The sequence below is a fragment of the Oryx dammah genome, unplaced genomic scaffold (assembly GCF_014754425.2).
Source record: "Oryx dammah isolate SB20612 unplaced genomic scaffold, SCBI_Odam_1.1 HiC_scaffold_29, whole genome shotgun sequence".
NCBI classification, from domain to species: Eukaryota; Metazoa; Chordata; class Mammalia; order Artiodactyla; family Bovidae; genus Oryx; species Oryx dammah.
In genome coordinates, this window is record NW_024070213.1 from 63,543,602 (window position 1) to 63,557,263 (window position 13,662).

Sequence of the window (13,662 nt, forward strand, 5' to 3'; positions counted from 1 at the left end):
TCCCCTTTGAGTTTATTTTTGTGTATGGTGTTAGAGAGTGTTCTAATTTCATTCTTTTACATGTAGATGTTCAATTTTCCCGGAACCACTTATCAAAGAGAATGTCTTTTCTTTATTGCATATTCTTGTGTCTTTTGTCATAGATTAGGTGACCATGGGTGCATGGGTTTATCTCTGAACTTCTATCCTGTCCCATTAATCTATGTTTCTGTTTTTGTGCCAGTAGCATACTGTCTTAATAACTGCAGTTTTGTAATATAGTAGTCTGATTCCTCCAGCTGTTTTTCTTTCTCAAGATTACTTTGACTACTTGGGGTCTTTTGTGTTTCCATACAAATTGTAAAATGTTTTGTTTTGTTCTGTGAAATATGCCATTGGTGACTTGATAGGCATTGCATTAAATCTGAAGATTGCCAAGCTCACTATATATTTCTGTTAGAATTAGATGTTTTCTAAAATTATATTTTGAGATAATTTTAAGCTCAGAGAGATGCTGGAAGAATTCCAAAGTTCCCATTAAACTTCACCTGGATTCTCTCAGTGATGACATCTTGTATAAACATAGTACAATTGTCAAAACCAGGAAAATAATATTAACATAAAATATGATTAACTTGAGACCATATTTAGGTTTAGTTAGTTCTTATAGGCAGCCTTTTGTGTATATATAATTCTATGAAATTATATCATACATACATATTTAAGTAACCAGTACCATTATCAGAATCAAAACTATTCTGTCATCAAAAAAAGAAGCTGCTTCATGCTATCCCTTTGTATTCACAGCCTTCATGCAAACCTAATATCCAAAAGTGATGGCAATGTTCCCCATCAGTATCATTTAGTTATTTTAAGAATGTGGTATAAACGGAATTATTACCATATGTATTATTTTCAGATTGGCTTTTTTTTTCCATTTAGCATAATTCCCTTGGAATTCATCCAAGTTGAAATAGGCATCAATAGTACATTTTTTTTTTTAATGTTGAGTAGTATTCTATTCAGAGAGTGAAATATGGCTAATTCATTCCTTCATTCATGAAAGGATATTGGGTTTTTTCCAGTTTTTTACTGTTACAAATAAACCAACTGAGCTATTTGGAACCCTAAAGCTGTTATAAATACCCAAGTATTCATGTATAGGAATTTCCACAAATATAAACTCTTCTTTCTCCAGGTTAAACACTCAGGAGTAGGATGGCTGAGTCATATGATAAATATATGTTTAACTTTATAAGAGACTGCCAAAATGTTTTCCAGAGGATTTGTACTGTTTTACATTCCACGAGCAATTCCTGCTCTCCATCCTCACCAGCACTTGTAATAGCGTTCTGTGTCTTAGCAAGTCTAATGGCTGTAAAGCCATATTCAATTGTGGGTTTAAGTTGCATCTAATTAACGGTTAATGATATTGGATATCTTCTTGTGTATTTATTTCCTCTGTATATCCAGTTTGGATAAGTACCTCAGTAAGTCTGCTTTTAACTTTAAAAAGTTAGGTTGTTTTTGTTCTTATTCAAGTTTTTATTGAGCCCATCTAATAAGTTTTTAACATTTCACTTATTGTATTTTTCACTTCTGAAGTTTTCATTTGGCTCTTTATATCTTCTGCTTCTTTGCTAAGACAGCTTTCTAATTGTTTCAGGAGAATTCATGATTTCTTACTAGAGCATTTTTATAGTATCTGCTTTAAATTTGTGCCTCTGTGTTCAGTCGCTTCAACTCTGTGTCCAACTCTTTGCGTCCCTATGGACTGTAGCCTGCCAGGCTTCTCTGTCTATGGGCTTCTCGAGGCAAGAACACCAGAGTGGGTTGCCATGTCCACCTCTAGGGGATCCTCCCAATCCAGGATTGAACCCGGGTCTCCTGCATTGCAGGTGGATTCTTTACCATGGAGCCACCAGGGAGGCCCCCTACTTTAAAGTTCTTGAGAGATAATTCTAATATCTGTGTTTTCTTAGCATTGTCATCTCCTATCTCTTATTTGACTTGAGATTTTCCTAATTCTTGCTATGCTGAATAATTTTAAAGTGTATCATGGATATTTTGAATATTATTCTCTGTGCCTCTTGTTGCTGTTTAAATCTTTCATATGAGCTGGAATGTTTAGTTTCAGAATCTCTTTCATGGACTGTGGTTCAAATGGCAGTTTAGATTACAAAGCTTCTTCTGTGCACCTTTGGTCAGCCTCACCTGTGTATTACAGAGAAATCAGTTTGAATCCTGGGTGGTATTCCATACCACAGCTCATCTCTCAAAGTTTTGCTCTTTTGATTATACTTGGTTTTATGAGTGAACCACTTGGGGATGAGCCTAAGCTTCATACACAGATTTAAAGGATTCCTTTCTCTAGCTCCCTCCTTATGTCTTTCTCTCTCTGTCTAGTAATATTCTTTTCTCTCAATGCCACAGGGGTGCTTTTGAGTGCTTAAAGGCAGTTTCAAGATACATAAAGGGGAGAGAGAACAATACAAATTCATGTTTTATAATTTTATCATATTTCTACAGAGTTCTTAATATTGAATGGCAATAAGTTATGGAAATGTGTTTTTTTAAATTACTCCAAAGAGCATCAGCTTTCTCTTTACATTGCTACTGACAGCACCCTCGATGTGCTAAGTATATACTTGCTACTTTTAAACTAATGCTGTCTCTGGAGCTATTTTGTGAAGTGTATGTACATACTGTAAAGTGTATGGTCATAAAGTTTTAGTATTTTTACATAGAAACAATAATGCAATGGAGGATTGCATTCAGATTTAATATTTGGAGACAAATAAGTCACAGATGGGATTAATAAAAGACTGTTTTAGTAGAAGCCACAAGGAATTAGAAGTTAAGCAGCCCTATTTTCAACTTTTAGTTCTACAATATAAATGTGAGGAAGTCTACTGCTACTCTTTGAAAGCCCATTTCTTCATTTAGGATGAGAGGGAACCACAAAAAAGGAAGGGTTGTGAAACCTGCATAACATTTTATTGAGAGAGACCATCCAGGATACTGCCTGGGACAATGACTGCCAATTCACTTTTCTAATAGGCATAAAAAGCAAAAAAAAAAAAAAAAGACTATAAGATTTGGTAGTAATATAAAATTACAATCTAAAACTTAAAAATTATGATTTTAGCTATAAAATCATTTCAAATCAAAAGGGCCTCTCTTAGGGGGGTTGGAGGAGAGCAGGACTGGGAGTTCTGGATTAGGAGATGCAAACTATCTCATACAGGCCAGATAAACAACAAAGTCCTACTGTATAGCACAGGGACCTATATTCAATATCCTGTGATAAACCAAAATGGAAAAGAATATGGAAAGAATATGTATAACAGAGTTACCTCTTGTACAGCAGAAATTAAATGCAATGCTATAAATCGACTGTACTTCAATAATATTTTTTTTCAAGATGTGAAACAAAGGGACTCTCTGATGCAACTCCACATTTTACAGATAGCAGAATCAGACTGCAGAGTTAAGTGACCCTGCATGTGTATTTCTTGTATCCAGGAGCAAATCTGGGACCAGAACTCTGATTTCCCAATCAATAGACCTTGGCACAAACATCCCATACGAAAACCTCTAAAATGGAGTACATTATACTTGTGATGTTTACGCCAGGCCCCAGCACACTGTAAGATGTGCGCATGGCATATAAACTACAACCGTGTTATATCGTAAACTACTATCATTAATTCATATGCTAATTGCAACAAACATGAACTTTTAATTAAAAAACTCTACTTGCTTTAGAAAAATGGAACTCTTGGGATGATATAGAAGATCCAGGTCATTTTAAAAGGTTATCATGAGAAATTTAAAAATATAATTTTTATATTTGTAGATACATATTCTTATAGAAAAGAAACATTAAAATTATTCCATTGAATATTTCTCTACAAACACAGTTACTATCCTTGGAACATTTCAAAACATCCTTAGGACTTTGGGAGAACCCAGAAAGAGATAGTTTTATAGAATATGGTTCTGCACTAATTTAAAATTTTATGGAAAAGCTTTTTCAGCTTCTACTATCTCACACCTTATCTGATACCTAGAACAACAACAACAGCAACAAAAAACCAGTGAGATCTGTTTATTTTATTCTGTAGACAAAAAAGGAAAGGATACTGTATCTACCATTGTTTTTGTTCATTCTCCCACCCATATCATGAGAATAAACATTTTCAATTTGTTGGTATTTTGTTTTCAGGATGTGTGTAGCCTTTGGCTTGCATTGTGCTAAAGCCACCCCCTAGACTATGACTCAGTTTGGGTGACTAGCTCTTGCTCTGAAACTAGAGGATGCTGGAGCTGATGCTGTGTGGATTACTTATACATGATAATTAAATGACCAAAGGTGCAGTTCCTGTCTGTCTCCAGGTCTCTGACTTGCATTACTCTCCATCTCCTACACGAATCATTTTCTATTAATCAGAGCAGATCCAGAATTTTCCTAGTCCCTATTCTCCATGGCTGTCACTTTGCTTATAGGAAGATTGCTTCCCATTGGGCTTTTTCCTCCTAGGATGTAGGCAGAAGAGAAAAATAAAATTTCTATATGCTCTCATTGTTATCTCTATTAAATCAGATTTTTTAACCTACATTATATTGACCAATACAATTCTCTTTGATTCATTATCCATATTTAAAGCAAAACATCCTCTTGCAACTCTGACATTAGTGAGACTTTCAATTCTGTTTTGCAAATGGAAGAAAAATCAAAATAATATGTTTCAGAAAATAACTTTTTCTCCCCCCTTTTATTCTCTAACATTAGATAATCACAAATAGAACTTTAGCTACTAATCCAAGTAAGGAACACCTTGAGTATGATTTTACATTCATTCTTTTCATTTCCCATATCACTAAGTGCTCTAAAAAAAGTTGATCATTCCAGCCTTAGTCCCAGACTACTCTGGCGTGATATGTGTCACATGGAAGCAATTATTTGAGTGCCGTTTATCAAAAGTGCCACTTTGAACCTTTTCTGTGTTCAGCCTAGCATTGAGGAATACTTGGATATGTCTAGCATTCTTGAAGGTTGACCATTCAGGAGACATATTTATACAAAAACCAAAAAATCTTATCTTCTACAAGATTCTGCAAGTAAAAGTGTGCTAGTCTGAGTCAAAAGCAGTAGATTCCTGCTAGAGGGCAAATTTGAATGTAGCCTGATGCCTGTCCCTCAGGTTGTTCTGTATCCAACCCTTACAAATTTATATCTTGATCCTTAGGTAAGAAATCTGTAATGAAAGAGCAAGTGAAAACTAAAATGTCACTTTCTTAAAGCCTCCTCAAAGTATTAAGGGCATGGAGCATCAGAACTGTTGCTGTCAGCACTTATAAAGGCAAAGAGTGACAATGCCATCATCTGGGCCGGAATGAGAGATGATGCCAGAAGTACAGACAGAAGGGACCATTATATCTCTCAGTGACTGCTGCAGTATAGGACTTCACTGGCACTGGCCCCAGTGGCTCTCTCCCAGTGGCTGGCTGCAGTGGTGTCCACGAGAGCCATAAAGTGAGCAGAGCATGCAGCATGGTATATTCCGGAAGTAAGGGCTTCAGGGACAGGCAGCCCTGATGCATGCCCAGGACGATAGGCAGCAGCAGCAGCGAATTCTGTGTGCTTTGGCTTTATAGTTCTAATTTCTTTTCTGGAGAATAACAGAGACATTGTTTTAGTCAGGGTTTTCCAGGGAAACAGAACCGTGACTATAGAGGCTGAAAAGTCTCAGGATCTGTCTGCAGGCTAGAGACCTAGAAAAGCAGATGGTGGCATTCAGTTCAAGTCTGAAGTCCTGTCCTCCAGGGGAGCCAATGATGTGATCCCAATTCAAAGCTGGAAGATGAGATGAGACATCCTAGCCTAGAGAGTAAGGCAGGAAATAGGGGTGAATTCCTTTTTTCTCTGGCTTCTACTCTGTTCAAGCCCTCAATAGACTGGATGAGGTCCACCACACTGGGGAGGGCAGTGGTGCTTTACTGAGCAAAGCACCTTACTCAGTGCTTTACTGAGCCCACAGATTCAAATGCCAGTCACATCTGGACACAGATTCACCCACCAGGCACCCCCAGATATGTTTAATTAATACATTAAACTAACACCCGTATCATCAAAATCTGTTAAGCTGGAAGAGAAGTCAAAATGGTAGCCTGGAAGGTTGATTTGTGGCATGTCATTATGCACCTCTTGGGAAATCTCAACTATATGGCAGAGTTTGAAGAAAACTGGTTTTAAGGATGAGATAGGAAAGCTCTAGGAAAATAATGGTTTGGGGGCCTCTTATCTCTCTGCAGGCTGGTATATCCAGGGAAAGAGAGATCACATTTCCTTAAAGAATTATATAATTCTGTTATCCTCAAAGGGAGTTTTAGAGAGAGATAAAGATAGGAAAGGCCACTTGAGAGACATGTAATTTGGGGAGATAAAGAATGGTCTTTCTTTTTTGATTTGCTGCTGTTGAGATAATTTCAGACCATTTTACGATACTGGCTGGTAAAGAATCCTAATTCTTTTTTCTGAAGACACTGTTAAATGGGTATATAAATGGATTGAGGTATCTGAACTGTGACTTGAGTCCTGTACACCAAAGGCACATATATAGGAAAATTATATTTTATTGTCCTTCCTTAAAGTCCAAATAACTACCTCTTCCACTTTACAAGAGAGTATGCACCAGAGAGTCTAATTTGCATGGCAAAAATTGTGAATGTGCTTTTCCTTATGTAATAAATTCCCCTTAGATAGTTTAAATGTTTACCACCTTAGGGCAGAAAAAAATTCAGAATGAAACAGGTGACACACTGAAAATAAAGCAATTCAATTTGGAAACACATACTGCCAACAGACTTTTTCATTTTTAACTTTTATCATGAGAGTTGAACAATATCTTTGTGACTTTCTCTCTTCTCTGTCCTCCAGAGAGCATTAGTAGATCCTGTCTGCTGAAGATCAAACATGAGGCTAAAACATCTCTGAAGCAATGAAACTGAGGAATAAAGGTTTGATTTACAGTTCAAATTCAACTTTCCTTGACTCCTCTTCCCACCTGCCTTATATCCTGCAGGGCTTGTTAACTGTTCCTTTAAACTAAGACATGTTAAAGAGTCTGTGTCCGTTTAGTTATGTTTACTGAATAAAAATATAGTAGTTTTCTTGGAGAGTGTGAGTGTTCTAACCAGATTAGTCAAACTTATAAAACCATGATGGTAACCAAGCTTGCAGGAATTTTGTGGGGAAAAAAAAATCTCTTCATAGCTGTGTGGATATATAGAAAAGTCTAGGAAAACACACACACACACACACACACTGTATATATACAGACATGTATAAATGTATGGACAGATAGGCAAATGCAAGTAAATAGATGAGATGAAACACTCTGAGATAAATAAATACACACAAACAAATGCATAAAGATTAGGGACTGAAAATTTGTATAACTCAGAGGAACTTATTGCTGTACTAAAATACACCAAACTATTTGCTTGCAATCAAGGAAATATTTTTGTGTATATTTAAGAGGACCTACCAAATGTACACCACTTTCCTGTCTGAGTTCCCTTGGTAAGAGATAAGAATGAAGCCAATAGATAGAAAAACACCATTCCCTTAACATCAAAAGAGATAGATGAGGCTCTTCCTCAAAAGAAGAAGATGAGATGATGGATTAAAAGTTCCCTTGTAATCCTTAAAAATTAACCATACTGTTAGATTGTGTTTTATACAGCTGTAGGCAATGCTGTGCACTTCAGGCCTCCCAAGGGAGAGGTCTTGGAATCAAGAGAAAGGTTCTTTCATAGTATGAATGTGTGTAACTATATTGACTTGAAAATTTCCTATACACCAGAGCCTCTGCTAAGCACTATTTATAAAGCAACTGCTTCATAAAATTAGTAGTGGATACTGATAATCTTTACTGATTATATTTCATGATGAAAAAACTCTGGTATTGAAAAGTTCAGTATCTTGTCTAAATTCAGGGAGTGGTTATAAATAAGTAAAGTCAAAGTGAAAGTTGCTCAGTCATGTCTGACTCTTTGCGAAGCCATGGACTATACAGTCTGTGGAATTCTCCAGGCTAGAATACTGGAATGGGTAGCTGTTCCCTTCTCTAGCGGATCTTCCCAACCCATGGATCGAACCCAGGTCTCCAGCATGGCAGGTGGATTCTTTACCAGCTGATCCACCAGGGACACTCATAGATAAACAAACTAAGGCTTAAAGTTTAAGGAATTTGCTCAAGGTCAGGAAGCTCAAGATCAAATGTTAGGCTGCTATACTCAAAAACCCAATCTGTTTCATTGCATGACATTACCTTGTGAAGAAACTCAATAGGGCATCCCTAGTGGCTCAGAGTGTAAAGAATCTGCCTGCAATGCAGAACACTCGGGTTCAATCCCTAGGTCAGGAAGATCCCCTGGAGAAGGAAATGGCTACCCATTCCAGTATTCTTGCCTGGAGAATCCCATGGACAGAGAGAAGCCTCGTGGGCTACAGTCCATGGGGTCACAATGAGTCAGACATGACTGAGCCACTATAATCAGGAACCCAGTCTGTTCCATTGCATGACATTGCCTTGTGAAGAAATGCAAGATGCTTAATTTAAATTCTTACCTGCCCAAAGCTCCATGGAAAACTGTAACTTATCTGAGCCTTCTGAAGGGCAGCAGGTATACTTTTTTATCACAAGTCCCCATACACAATGGGGACCATCCATTAACTGCCTGGTTAACTATGATGCATAAGGCTTGGGTCAAGGGAGATGAACTCAGTTAACTGGAGTTCTCTGAAGAACTGAAACAAACAATCGGAGAGACTAAAATGTAGGTGTGGTGGGTCATTATTCTGGGCCTCTCAGGTGGCACTGGTGGTAAAGAATCCCCCGCCACTGCAGGAGACACAAGAGATGCGGGTTTGGTCCCTGGGTCACGAAGATTCCCTGGAGGAGGAAATGGCAGCCCACTCCAGTATTCTTGCCTGGAAAATTCCATGGACAGCGAACGCTGCTGGGCTACAGTCTATGGAGCTTCAAAGAATCAGACATGACATTATTTAAAGGATCTCTAGTGTTGAGAAAAGCTCCTGAAGCCAGATAATTACCAAGAAACTTCAAAAGAGAAGGTGAACTTCAGAAAAACCAACATGTGATGCCATTTTCTGTATACACATTGAATTCAAACATAGAGCTTTTATGTTCACTAAGAAAAATTGTATTTTACAGCAAATACATTAGGAAGTGAATGACTATAATACCAAAAAGTGTAAGTAAAATTGATATTTTAAAAGTTAGATTTAAAATTTTACCTTATAGTTAATTATATAATAAACTAATATTTAAAATCTACCATTCTTTAATGGCCATGAAAATATGTTAATACATGTCTTTTAAATATGTTTAAAATGTAAAGAAAAAAATTACCTCATTTTTTTTTCTCCCTGAAAGTATATAGGTTACTTAACAAGCATTGTTAAGGAAACAGGTGCAAACTAGAATAATTTCACATCTTTTTAAGGCACTGAATTGCCCTTTAAAAATCATAATCAGCAAGTTCAATAAAAATTCATATGAGCTTGCCCTTTACATGGCTGTCTCTCAATATTTGTCAGATTCTTATATAATGAGATGATCTTGGCATTTCTCTAGCATTTTCACATACCAATGATTGTCAAAATTTAGTAACTACCCTAGTGGCTCAGATCATAAAGAATCTGCCTGCAGTGTGGGAGACCTGGGTTCGGTCCCTGGGTTGGGAAGATTTCCTGGAGGACTCCAGTATCCTTGCCTGGAGAATCCCCATGGATGGAGGAACCTGGTGGAATACAATACATGGGGTCGCAAAGAGTTGGACAGACCGAGCGACTTTCATTCACTCACTCATTTTTTACATAGAGATTTTTTTAAATAAAAAATATTTTCTTGAATAATCATCATTATCAATGATAATAGGAGAACAGAAAGCAAAAGGAGAAATTATCTCAGAACTCGGTAAATAAGAAGCCAATAATGATATTCAGATAACGGGGTGAGCAAATTAGAATTTATGTATGAAAATTTAGGGACAATACATATGATGATAACTTAGATGTTGAGAATATTCTATAAATACTCATTAAGTTTCATAAGCATATTTTTCAGAAACTCTCTGAAGTTCATACCTCAGCAGTTAATATTTTCTGTTTATAAACGAAAATACTTTATATGTTTGCCACAATTTTATTGACTCTGAGCTGTTAGAAGAGCTTTTAGATACCAAGGATGTCTGGCTACCTTGGTTTACATGTGAGGCTTTTATTTTTCTGTATGTTGCTTCAAAAATAGCCATTTAGCTCTCTCTCCTTTTTGTGTAGTGGACATCAAGCAAAGATATTCAGAGTTCTACCTAATGTTTTTACAACAATTTCCTGAAAATGCACTTACCAAAAGCAACAAGAATATGAGACATCCACAAATGAAACATTTTGTCTTTAGGTATTTTAGGTGTAGAAAAATATTTTATTAATGCATTATATTGGCTATCTTAGAAAAAGATAAATCTGTATTTTATCATTAAAGGCTCTTTAAGAAAAATATGGTTTTCAAGGAGTTGGTAAAATAGGACAGTAGATCTAACTTTGATCAAAATTCTGTATTATTTTTATCATGGTCTGATTTTTAGTCTGATCTTGTTTAATTTGATTTCTGATATTGAATTTATAATCACCAGAGAGTGGGGACTAGGTGCACATTTAGAATACCTCCAGTGCTATTATTAGGCTTCCTTGGTGGCTCAGAAGGTAAAGAATCTGCCTGCAGTGTGGGAGACCTGGGTTCGATCCTGGGTCAGAAAGATTCCCTGGAGAAGGGAATGGCTACCCACTCCAGTATTCTTGCCTGGAAAACTCCGTGGTAAGAGGAGTTGACGGGGCTATAGTCCATGGGGTTGCAAAGAGTAGGACACAACTGAGCAAAAAAACACTTTCACACTTTATAATCACTTGAGAGTGTGGAGTAGGTGAATATTTAGAATACCTCCAGTAAGGTATTATCAGAACACTGATGTAAAGTATAATTTACACATTCATGTCTTTCCTTCTACAAACTAAAAATATCCCAACTCCTAATAATCAAAAGATAACTCATATAACCGAGAATGATATTTGAAATTGTCACAGTATTAGGATGTCATGGATAATACCTTATGATATTTAGCATAATTGAACTGGTGAAACATGCAGTGTTAAAAAAAAGCCCTAAGGACTTTAACTTCATTCAGGTTAAGGAATAAAAACTCCTTGTAGAAGATACATTGGAAATACTGTCTGGTTTGGTGGACTGTTTAAGTAACTAGCTGGTATCTATTTTTATAAGTAAGTGACAAAGTGACAAGTTTGAGTTAGACAGCTCCTTGTTTAGAACTGCTGTACACCTGCACACTAGGGAATACTGTCTGCTTTACCTAAACAGATGTTTTGATTGACTTGAACAGGATAATTAAGTACTCACACATTAAATATTTGTGAGGTTCAAACATGTACTGATTGCTAGACTCCAATTAAATAAATGAACAAATCATAGAAGATATCATGTGTATAGATTTTAGCCTAGTAAATATGTTCCAATTAGGCAAATCCTTCAATTGAAGGATGTAAATCCTTCGATCTTGGTTTTCATTTAAAAATCAACCAAAGAAACAGCCTTAAAGCACAGTAACAATTCTTGGTACCCTCATTTCACATGACTGATAAAATGAACTATCAGACAAATAGAATGCATTCTTTTTATGAGGAAAATTGGACAATTATATTACCAATGGATACCAGATAAATGAAGCCCAGAAGGATAATTAGGAATAAGTCACTTAAAGCACATTGGATTGGTTCCCTGGAATGAGATTTTTATCAGTGCGGATGCATTTTTGTCTCATATCTTGCTCTCTGGTTTCATTGTATCCAGTACTTTACACAATAACACATGATGGTTATTGTATGGTCCTAGTACTCTTGCCTGGAAAATCCCATGGATGGAGGAGCCTGGTAGGCTGCAGTCCATGGGGTTGCTAAGAGTTGGACACAACTGAGCGACTTCACTTTTACTTTTCACTTTCATGTATTGGAGAAAGAAGTGACAACCCACTCCCGTGTTCTTGCCTGGAGAATCCCAGGGACGGGGGAGCCTAGTGGGCTGCTGTCTATGTGGTCGCACAGAGTCGGACACGACTGAAGCGACTTAGCAGTAGCAGCAGCAGCAGCACATACAACCAATGGCATATCCAGGCAGAGCTCTGCTTTCTGTGCTCCAGCTTCTTCCTGTGCATATGACTGGGTAATGCAGGCATTTAGTGAAAGACGGTTATCTTTAATCAAGGGACTTCCCAGGTGGCACTAATGGTAAAGAATCCACCTGCCAATGAAGGAGACATGTGAAACTTTTGAAGCCCTGGGTCAGGAATATCCCCTGTAGTAGGAAATAGAAACCTACTCTAGTATTCTTGCTGGCAAATTCCACGGACAGAGGAGCCTGGTGGGCCACATGTCATGGGGTTGCAAAAAGTCAGACACAACTGAACATTTATGCATGCACACAATAGCAGAAAGAACACCAACCATTTAAAAGTCCCAATTTTGGGCAACGATAAATAAAGCTGCTATAGATAGTCATGTGCAGATTTTTATGTAGAGATAAGTTTTCATATATGACTGCTGGATCATATAGTAAGACTGTGGTTGGCACTGCAAACCACAGAGAGATGTATCTAAGCTACTAGCTCTGACATAAGTGCTTCATGGGGAAGTGAAATATTTTTGAGAGTGATAAAGTAAACCTATGACTATTATGTCTGCTTTATTTTGTAATTAATTTTTAATTGGAGGATAATTGTTTTATAATATTTTGTTGATTTCTACCATGTAGCAACATGAATCAGCCATAGGTGTACATATGTCCCCCATCTGGAACTTCCCTTCTGCCCCATCCCACCTGTCTAGGTTATCATAGAGCTCTGAATTTGAGCTCCCTACTTCATATAGTAAATTTCCACTGGCTATCTAGTTTTACATATGGTAATGTGTATTTTTCAATGTTATTCTCATCATTTGTCCCAACCTCTCCTTCCTGCTTGTGTCCTCGTCTGTTCTCTTTGTCTGCATTATCCTTAAAATAGCTCTTTCTGGCTAGTTTTTTTTTGTTCAGTTGCCAAGTCATGTCCAACTCTTTGTGACCCAATGGACTGCAGCATGGCAGGCTTCTCTGTCCCTCACCATATCCTGGAGTTTGCCCAAGTTCATGTCTGTTGAATTGGTGATTCCATCCAATCATCTCATCCTTTGTTGCCCTCTTCTCCCTCTGTCTTCAACCTTTCCCAGCATCAGGGTCTTTTCCAATGAGTCAGCTGTTTGCATCAGGTGGCCAAAGTATTGGAACTTCAGCTTTGGCATCAGTCCTTCCAATGAGTATTCAGGGTTGATTCCTTTTAAGTTTGACTGGTTTGATCTCCTTGCTGTCTCAGAGACTCTCAAAAGCCTTCAGCAGCACCACAGTTGGTAATTTAATTCTAGCTTGTAAGTTTGTATTGTTTATTGATTACTGAAACTCAGCTATCACTCTGTCCTTTGCAGTTGAAAAAGATGTTTTGATTTGTTTTGCCCAAGGTCCCAATCCCCAGAACTGAGAGAACAAGACA